The sequence below is a fragment of the Brassica napus genome, chromosome C2, assembly GCF_020379485.1.
Source record: "Brassica napus cultivar Da-Ae chromosome C2, Da-Ae, whole genome shotgun sequence".
Classification (NCBI taxonomy): domain Eukaryota; kingdom Viridiplantae; phylum Streptophyta; class Magnoliopsida; order Brassicales; family Brassicaceae; genus Brassica; species Brassica napus.
In genome coordinates, this window is record NC_063445.1 from 15,439,895 (window position 1) to 15,450,460 (window position 10,566).

General features: G+C 37.4%; 1 long non-coding RNA gene across 1 annotated transcript; it reads left to right on the plus strand.

Moving 5' to 3' along the window:
- Nucleotides 1-3,099: 3,099 nt before the first annotated feature.
- LOC125581957 lies at nucleotides 3,100-3,787 on the plus strand. The gene is made up of 2 exons (XR_007319766.1): nucleotides 3,100-3,268; nucleotides 3,344-3,787. It is a non-coding gene; the product is annotated as an uncharacterized LOC125581957 (long non-coding RNA).
- The last annotated feature ends 6,779 nt before the right edge of the window (nucleotides 3,788-10,566 follow it).

Here is a 10,566-nt window from a genome sequence, read left to right on the forward strand (position 1 = left end):
CCATATCTCACCGGCCAGCAGATCGAAGCAGACATTGATTATTACGGAGCTCAGGAAACAGTTAAAGTTGGAGGAAATTGGCATGTTCCTGGAAATATGCCTGATGGATATGGTGTGTCTCACAATTGGCATAAGAAGAGTATATTTTGGGAGCTACCCTATTGGAAGGATCTTCTCTTACGCCACAATCTGGATGTCATGCATATTGAGAAGAACTTTTTTGAGAACATCATGAATACATTACTTAACGTCCCTGGGAAGACAAAAGATAACAAAAAGTCAAGGATGGACTTACCTGATATTTGCTCAAGAAGTGAGTTACATATCAAGAGCAATGGAAACGTTCCTGTTCCCATCTTCCGGTTGTCATCAGAAGCCAAAACAACCTTGTTTGACTGGGTTGCATCAGAAGTTAAGTTTCCTGATGGTTATGTTTCAAATCTGTCAAAATGTGTTGAACGAGGTCAAAAGTTCTCCGGAATGAAGAGTCATGATTGTCATGTGTTTATGCAACGACTTCTTCCATTTGCTTTTGCCGAGCTCCTTCCAGCAAATGTCCATGAAGCACTTGCAGGTAATTATAAAACGTTAATATATATACATATGTTATGAAATGTTATTAATTTGATTACTTTTGCAATATACAGCCATCGGCGCTTTTTTCAGAGATCTCAGCACACGTACGTTCAAGGAAGAAGTCATCGAACAACTTCATCATAACATTCCGATCATATTGTGCAACCTGGAGAAGATATTTCCTCCTTCATTTTTTGACGTCATGGAGCATCTAGTTGTCCACCTACCATATGAAGCATTGCTTCGTGGACCTGTTCACAACGGATGGATGTATCCGTATGAGCGACAGATGAAACATTTGAAGGGGAAAGCAAGAAATCTTGCAAAGGTGGAAGGTTCAATAGTTGCGGGAAGTTTGACAGCCGAAACATCTAACTTCACATCATACTACTTTGCTCCAACTGTTCGTACGAGGAAAAGAGTTCCTAGAAGATATGATGATGGTGGAGTACCGACATCATATCCAATTGATGGTGTTCCTGACATTTTCTGCGAAATTGCAAGGTTTGGTGGTAAAACGAAAGAAGTATGGTGGTCATGTGAAGAGGATAAACATAGTGCCCACACTTATATTCTGCTCAACTGCGAGGATGCAATGACCCGTTACTTTGAAAGGTAAATATTTTTGTGAATGTTAATTATATGAATTGCAGTTAATTATGTATGACTTGATTATTTGTTTAATTTGCAGCATGTTTGTATCTCAAGTTGAAGAAGCAATACCAGGAATATCTGCAACTGATGTGGACACACGTAAAGATAAGCACTTTGTCAAGTGGTTAAAATCACAGGTACGTAATATATCTCATACATTGATTAATTAAGTAAGTGTTTTGATACTTCAATATTAATTAAGAATAACTGCTTTTTGCAGGTTGATTACGACGATCCTTATTATCCCGTATGGTTTCACGAATTGGTTCAAGGTCCAGTTGCAAAGGTCACCACATCACCTATGTATTTCACACGAGGATTTACCTTTCACACATACGAGTATGGGAGACATCGGGCAACGAGTAACTACGGAATATGTGTGAAAGGTGAAACGGACTTTTACGGGATCTTGCAGGAGATTATTGAAGTGGAATTTCCGGGGTTATTGAAGCTAAAATGCGTCCTCTTCAAATGTGAATGGTTCGATCCTGTTGTGAACCGAGGGATTCGGTATAACAAATTTGGTGTTGTGGATGTCAATTTTGGGAGAAGATACAACAAATTTGAGCCTTTCATTTTAGCTTCACAAGCCGAGCAAGTAAGCTTCCTTCCTTATCCTCGGCTTCGAACTTCCGGGATAAACTGGTTAGCTGCTATCAAAATTACACCTCGTGGACGCATTGTCGCTGGAGAAGAACCGCCCTTGCAAGAAGAAGACGCTATCAATGAAGTTGAGGTACCAGAACAACCAACTGATGAAATCCTTTTGATCGACCCGCAAAACTTTCAATATGAAGATATTCCCGAAGATGCGACAGATGAAGCACGTGAAGACGAGTTCGAGAGAAGCGACGATGATGATTGTAATGATAGTGATGAGAACGAAAACGATTTAGAGTGATGTAATATTGATGAGAACGAAAACGATTTAGAGTGATGTAATATATGTCTCTGATGTTGTATTTCTCTATTGTAACGTATGTTTAAAGAAATATTGTTTTTTTACCATCCTAATGTATGTGTAACAAATGTTGTTTTATATAATATGTATTTGTGTTAATTTTAAAAAAATTATTTGGAGTTTTAGGGTTTTAGAGTTTAAGTTGGAGAAAGAGCACAAAGTAGTAGAGAAGAAGAGATATGATGTTAGATGATATGTGACTTTGGGGTTTAGGGATTTCATTCTCGGTGTTTAGGGTTAAGCGTTGTAAAATCGTCGTAAACCGATTTTTCGACGTAATTTCGTCGTAAATGGAAAAACGCGGGCCTGGTAACTTCGTCGTAAACGTGGGCCTTGTAAATTCGTCGTAAACCAATGTTTCGACGTAATTTCGTCGTAAATCGAAAAACACGGGCCTGGTAACTTCGTCGTAAATTAAAAAACACGGGCCTGGTAACTTCGTCGTAATGTTACGAGGAAGTTACGAGGAAACCGTTTTTATATATATGGGAGAAGTCTTTCAGACGAGCACTGCTCGTATCTTCCTCCCTAACTCCTCTCCCCCTCTAAGGTAACTTTCTCTCTCTATCTTTTTTTTTTTTTTTTATAGTTTAGGTTGTTAGTTTAGGTGATTAGTTTAGGGAATTAGTTTAGGTGATTAGTTAACGGAATTAGTTTAGATGATTAGTTTAGAAAATTATTTTAAACAATTCGTTTAGGATATATATTAATTTAATTTTTTTAAATTTTCTAGATGGCTCCTAGACCGAGACCAGCAGCTCCTGCACCTACGTATGCGGATTTGTTTGGCGATGGATCTTCCTCTAGCGGTCCATCGTCTTCTTCCGGGACAGTTCCAGACTCTCACACATCTCGGAGAGTTCCTTCGACCCCTCCTCCTCTTCCATCTCAGATGCCTCCCCCACGAGCTCCACCTGTCGCCCCGGATCAGCCTGCCCCACCGGCTGCAGTTCATCCCGATTTGCGGGTGCCAGCTCATGCACCATTCGCAAGATACACCGTCGAGGATTTGCTTGCCCAGCCCGGACGAGAGGGTTTACACGTTCTGGACCCCGATAGACCCCCGGGTACTTATTGGTAAGTACATAAAATTATTAATTTAAAATTTAAAATCTTTGATCAATTTTTTTAACAAATTTGTTATATTTGCAGGTTTGGGGCTAACAACCGTGTTAGCCGGAGCGTTTCAGAGACGATGAAGGGATATTATGACGGCCCTTATCCCAACTGGACCATGACTCCCGATCACGTCAAGACGACGTGGTTTAAATGTTTTGCGGTAATTATATTTACATATTATTAATATTTATATTGTTAATTAAATAATTATTATTTTTTTTTCTAATCTTTTAAAATGTTTGTTTTTTCAGCAAAGGTGGAACTGGTCCGTAGGAATCACCGAGAGGGTGAAGAGCGAATTTATTGCAAAGGCGAAAACTCGTCTTTGCAACACCGTCTCCGATTGGAAGGACAAGTGGGAGATTTACGGCTATGAGGGGAAGCCGAGCGGGGTCACAAAGGAAGCATGGGATGGCCTCATCACCTATTGGAACGAACCCAGCTCCATCCGCAAAGCCAACTCCTGCTCCGCTTCCCGAAGAACGAGGGATAAAGATGGCCATTTGCCCATGGTTCATAGATCCGGCCAAAAACCCCATGCCGGAATTCGTCTCGAAGCTGTAAGTTTTATTTAAATTTATAATTTTCATTATTTTAAACTTGTATTTATTAATTATATTTAATTTATTTATTATTGTTGTTTATTAGTTGGAGAAGACGGGAGTTTTGCCATCTCTCTCGGACTTATTCAAGATGACTCACGCCTCACCAGATGGGGTTTTTGTGGATCCTGCATCCGAGAAACTCTTCAACGCTGTGGCGTCTCGGGTTGAAGAGCAAGAGACGCAACTTACCCAACAGTCTGCAGATGGATTACCCGTCAAGTTGTCAACCGTAGAGGTCGACCGGATCTTCGAGGAGGTAAAATTTAATAATTTTAATTTTTTTTCTTTATTTTATTATTAACTCTAAATACGGTTTTATATATATACATATAGGTGGCTCCTAGAAAGAAGGGAAGGACGGTTGGAATAGGTTCCGTTAACGAAGTTGCAAGGGCGACTTCGTCATACTATTCGAGACGGGACCAGGACAACGACCGGATGCAGGCTCGCATGGATACCCAGCAGCAGCGTTTGGACTCTCTCGAGGGTTTGCTGGATGTGATGGCGGTGGGAAATCCAACTTTGCAGAGAGCTTTGGCGGAGAGACGAGCAGCTCTCGGGATGAGCCAGCCGGATCCCGAAGCAGGAACGTCTACAGACCCGAACCCCTCAGCCAACTACTTCGATGACCATGATGTTGGCCTTTAGTTTCCTTTTTTAATTTCTTTTGTTTTGTATAAAAAATTTAAATTCTATTTAATTAATGAATTTATAGTTTTTTTAAAAAAATTATTTGGTTTCATATTTAATTTTATTTCAAATATTTTAAATTTTAAAATTATTGTTTTATAAAATTTATATAATTATTATAATTAATTAATATTTTAAATATGGAGATGTAAATTCGTTGTAAAATTCCACGTTAAGTCCTCGTAACGTTTACGAGGAATTTACATGAAGTCGTTGTAAAGTCCTCGTAAAATTTACATCGACTTTACGTGGAAGCCTTACGTGGCTTTTACAACGAACTATTACGAGGTATTTACATCGTCATTTACGAGGGCATTACGACGAATAGTTTCCTTCCGCTTTACGAGGAATTGACTTCCTCGTAAACGTAACTAGGACTTTACGACGAAACCTCCGTTACGACGAGCGTTTAACAACGAAACGCGTATCGATGTTAATTCGTCGTAAAGCCCCTATTACGACGAATTTACAACGAATACCGCCCTCGTAAAAAATATGTTTTCTTGTAGTGATTAAACATATGAAAATTCAAAATTTATAAATATATAAAATATAATTAATCTAAAACTTATTACAAAACTTTTATGCAAAGCTTTTAATATAATTGCATTATTTGTGGCACAGTTAAAAAAAAATTATACTGCCAAAAAATGTATTGAACAAAAATAAAAACAAGTAAAATAAATAATCTACACAAAATTATGAAAAACCTTATAGTATAAAACTTATGAATTCTGTGTGTTCAAATCAATTTAATAAATTTGTTCAAATCAATTTTTATAAATTTAAACAAAATTTATCAATTTAGTCGATAAAAATAATTTTACAGTTGAAAATACAAATCAAAATAATTAATAAATATCCGCCCGACTGGGCGGGTTCGAATCTAGTTACAATTAAAGAGATGATTTTTCATTTGGGCTGGTAAAAAAAAGCGGCTAACTAATAAAATAACTATTAGTTCAACATATTCCATCCAAAGATCCAAAAGTTTATTGGGAAATTTGCCAAACGGAACAAAAAAAATAGCATGGTTGTCCATTTGGTATAATACCATCATTAAGCTGTCCCTTTAATATAATTTTTTTCATAATACCAAAACTAACCATTGATTAATTAAATTAAATACATTAAACACAATTTAAAAGCTTAACTGAACTTTAAAAAGTTTAATAAAAAGGAAAATATTGTTCTAATTTAAAAGTTTTATTTTTTATTAAAAAGTTTAATAAAACTAAAAAGTTCACAAACGTTTTAAATTTTTTATAAAAACAAAACTATGTAAAACGTTTTTTATAATGTTTATTTAATGTTTTATTAAAAACTTTCTTATAAAGTTTTATTTTTATTCTTATAAAGTTCATAATGCAATTTGAACCTCATGTACACGTACGAGTAGTGTTAAGATTTCGCATTCCGAGAATTTTAGAATATTTCATAAAAGTATAAACTGCATTATGGAGAAAAGTATATATATTTACAATTAGTAGAATTCGCATTCCCCATATTTAGAATTTTAATTAAAAGTAGATTGTTCGTTCTAAAAAAACGTAGATGAACTTGTATAATCTAGAATTCGTTTTCTACAAATCCATTTTCTGTAGAAGACAAAATCTACTTTTAGTAGAACATAATTTAAATTTTTTATTTATTAAGTTTTTCAACTAGACAAAAATACGATTTGTGAATATGAATGTTTTATTAATTATTTATATTTTTAATAATTTTTTTGATTCATGAAACTATTTATTTCATTAAGTTTCAGAAATTAAAAGGGTAAAAAGAAGGCAAAATGGACAAAAATGATTTTATACCAAAAGGATAACCATGCTATTTTTTTGTTCTCTTTCGGTAATTTTCTCAAGTTTATTTAGGTTCTCTGTATCTTTTCTAAAAAACCCACTAAATTTAATGAGATAGTTCAACTTGAATTCATCATTTTAGACAACTTGCATGGTCACTCAAGTTGACCTTCTTAATTTACTCTTTCTACCAAAAGAGTTTGACTTTCAGTGATTAACTTATATCCATACAAGCATTCAATTGTGCACGATTTAGGATTTCTCAATGCCAGTAGTTAGCTTCAATCTCTTCTACTTTTTGTCTGAATGTTAAGTCTATATATATATTTGTTCAGAAAATAATAGTACATATTATTTTTATAAATTTTTTTTTTGAAAATTACATATTATTTTTATAAATTAATTTGTACAAATATTATGAAATAGGCAGTAGCAACTAAAACTCCATTTGTTCAATATGTAACTAGAAATAATAAAGTATATAGCGTTGTAAAATTGGGCACAAGCTTTATGCATGAAAACTATAAAAAACAAATGAAATGAATCAAAATAAACTTCTAAAAGATCTTATTCAATAACACAGAAGAACAAAAGACAATATCAAAGGCAAAATGAGCATCAGAAAAAAATATCCATTAGTTACTACGAAAGATAAGAGAGACTAACAGATAAAATTAAGACTAAATAATTAGTTAACAGTGTTTTTAATAATGATTAAAATTTAGGCTGGTTTAGACAATAGTCATATTTGTTTCATTGAAAAAAAAAAAGTAAAGTCATAGTCATAGTTTTTCATAACAATTTCAGTAAGTATTTATCATTCTGGATTCTCTCAATAAAACATTTTGATGTTTAGAGATTCGGGAGGTAAATTCGAACCACACCAAAACAGAGACAAAAAAAAAAACTCTCTCTCTGTGATGTTTTCAATATACTTTTGCAATCTATTTTTGTTACATATTTTTGATTTTTCGAATGCATCATGTAATTATACCTAATTACCCTATACGATGGGCTTGATGGATCTATGCTTACCATTTCATAAGTGTTCAAATTGTGCAATACTAATCAAGTATCTGTACAATTTTTTCCCTCTTATTTTCAGGTGAGGGATCTGAAAACGGGGGTCCAATTGCTGCAAGGTCATTCCAAGGATGAGCTGTATGAGTGGCCAACCTCCTTTCCAAAAACCTTCCACACCATCACCTCAAACAACAAAACCACCACCATTGATTGGCATGCGAGGCTCGGCTACCCATCACCATCTATTTTAAAAAGCATTATCTCTGAATTTTCTTTGCATGTTTCAGATTCTATTTCCCAAACACTTTGCTGTCGTGATTGCTTATTGAATAAAAGTCAGAAACTTCCTTTCTCTCAAACTACAATATCCTCAACTCATCCTCTCCAATACCTTTTCACAGACCTATGGATCTCCCCTATACTCTCTATTGACAATTACAAATACTACTTAGTAATTGTTGATCACTACTCACGATATGTGTGGTTGTTCCCACTTAAACTCAAATCTCAAGTTCGTGAGACATTCATTCGTTTCACCAACCTCGTCGAAAATCGCTTCCAAAGAAAAATTGGTACCTTATTCTCAGATAATGGTGGAGAATTTCTTCCTCTACGTGACTTCCTCTCTTCTAAAGGCATCTCTCATCTTACTTCTCATCCTCATACCCCCGAACATAATGGTCTCGCAGAACGCCGTCATCGCCACATAGTCAAAACTTGCCTAACTCTACTCTCCCAAGCCACAATACCAAACACTTATTGGAGTTATACTTTCGCAGCTGCTGTATACCTCATAAACAGAATGCCTACGCCTACTCTATCTCTCAAATCCCCTTATCAAACTCTTTTCCAGACCACACCAAACTACAACAAACTTCGCATATTTGGGTGCCTCTGTTTCCCATGGCTTCGTCCCTATGCAAACCACAAACTCGAACCGCGTTCCAAACCATGTGTGCTACTGGGATATTCTCTAACCCAAAGTGCATACATTTGCCTCGAACCAACCCAAAACCGCATATACATATCCAGGCATGTCCGCTTTGATGAATCAAAATTCCCTTACCAATCCCTCATCCTCCCTAATAATAGCACAACCACCGAAACTGCTTTCGTTCCCATTATCACCACCATCCCGTTGCCACTTGTAGACGCTCAGTCATCTGCTACACCACCGCTGCAATCTGGACCCTCCGGCTCAGCCTCCTCGCCTATGAACAACGATCAAATTCAGATGTCTGACCAGTCGAGCCCAGCGATAAGCACAATTCCTCAGGAATCATCGTCGTCATCTTCTCAACTCTCTCCCTCGTCGACAAGTTCTGGTTCTACTGAGTCAACTCATCAACTCCAACCAGGCCCAATAACCCAAAACCAAGAAGCCCAAGTTACAAATCCTACCCAGATCCAACCCGTTATAAACCCAAACCAGGAAACCACAAATACCCAACCACAAAATCAATTCCAACCAGGCCCAACAACTACTCAAAACCAAGAAACCCAAATTACAAATCCTACCCAGACCCAACCGGTTACAAACCCAAATCAGGAAACCGCAAATAACCAACCCCAAAATCAACATCGTATGCAAACCCGCCTCAAGAATCACATAACCAAACCCAACAAAAGATACGCTCTCACAGCAGCCAAACCAAACTTCATCGACATTGAACCTCGTACCCATCACCAAGCGCTCAAGGAAAAGCACTGGCGCAACTCAATGTCAAAGGAATACGATTCCCAAATAGCTCTCCATACTTGGGACCTGGTACCACCATCACCATCTCAAAACGTCATAGATACAAAGTGGATTTACCGGATTAAACTTCTTGCCGATGGAACGCTTGACAAATATAAATCGAGATTTGTCGCAAGAGGTTTCAAGCAACAACAAGGAATTGATTTTCAGGAGACTTTCAGCCCCGTAATCAAATCCACTACAACCCGTATCATTCTCAAAGTCGCTGTAAGTAACGATTGGTGTCTTCGTCAACTAGATATAAATAACGCTTTTCTCCAGGGGACATTGAATGAAGAAGTTTATGTCAAGCAACCTCCGGGTTTTGTCGATCCTGATAGACCGGACTATGTCTGCAAGTTGCGAAAGGCCCTCTACGGCCTCAAACAGGCACCACGAGCGTGGTACATGGAGCTCAAAGGGTATCTAGTCTCTGTGGGTTTCAAAAATTCTTTGGCAGATACATCGCTCTTTATTCTTCAGCAAGACAAGCTCCTGGTTTATGTCCTCGTATACGTGGACGATATTATTATAACGGGAAACAACACCAGAGCTGTCGAGGAAGTCATTCGAAACCTTGCAACTCGGTTTTCAGTGAAAGATATGGGGAATCTTTCATATTTTCTTGGCATTGAAGCAGTTCGGACAAAAACAGGCCTTCACCTGAATCAGAGAAAATACATTCATGACCTGCTAGGCAAGCACAATATGCAAGATGCCAAAGCTGTGGCAACGCCTATGGCTTCTTCTCCTCGACTTACAAGATCAGGTACACAACATTCCAACCCAAAAGAGTTTCGTCAGCTCGTTGGAAGTCTACAGTACTTGTCTTTCACACGGCCTGATGTTGCATATGCTGTAAACAAGCTCTCACAATTCATGCAATTCCCTACTTGTGATCATTGGCAAGCTGCCAAAAGAGTGTTACGTTACTTGACGGGCACAGCAACACATGGTCTCTTCATCAGCCGTTCAACCAACCTCACTGTTCACGTGTTTACAGATGCTGACTGGGCAGGTGATCCCTCAGACTACATCTCAACAAATGGCTACATTGTTTACCTTGGTGATCAGCCAATATCGTGGTCATCTAGAAAGCAAAAGGGGATTGCAAGATCTTCAACCGAGGCTGAGTATAGATCCATCGCAAACACGGCTTCAGAAGTTCGTTGGGTATGTTCGTTAATCTCTGAAATGGGAATTCCTACAACCAACACTCCTGTCATATACTGTGATAATATGGCGCGACATATCTTTGTGCAAATCCTGTTTTCCACACTCGAATGAAGCACCTAGCACTTGACTACCATTACATACGAGAGCAAGTTCAGGCAGGACAACTACGGATTGCACACATTTCAACACATGATCAGCTCGCGGACGGCCTAACCAAACCTC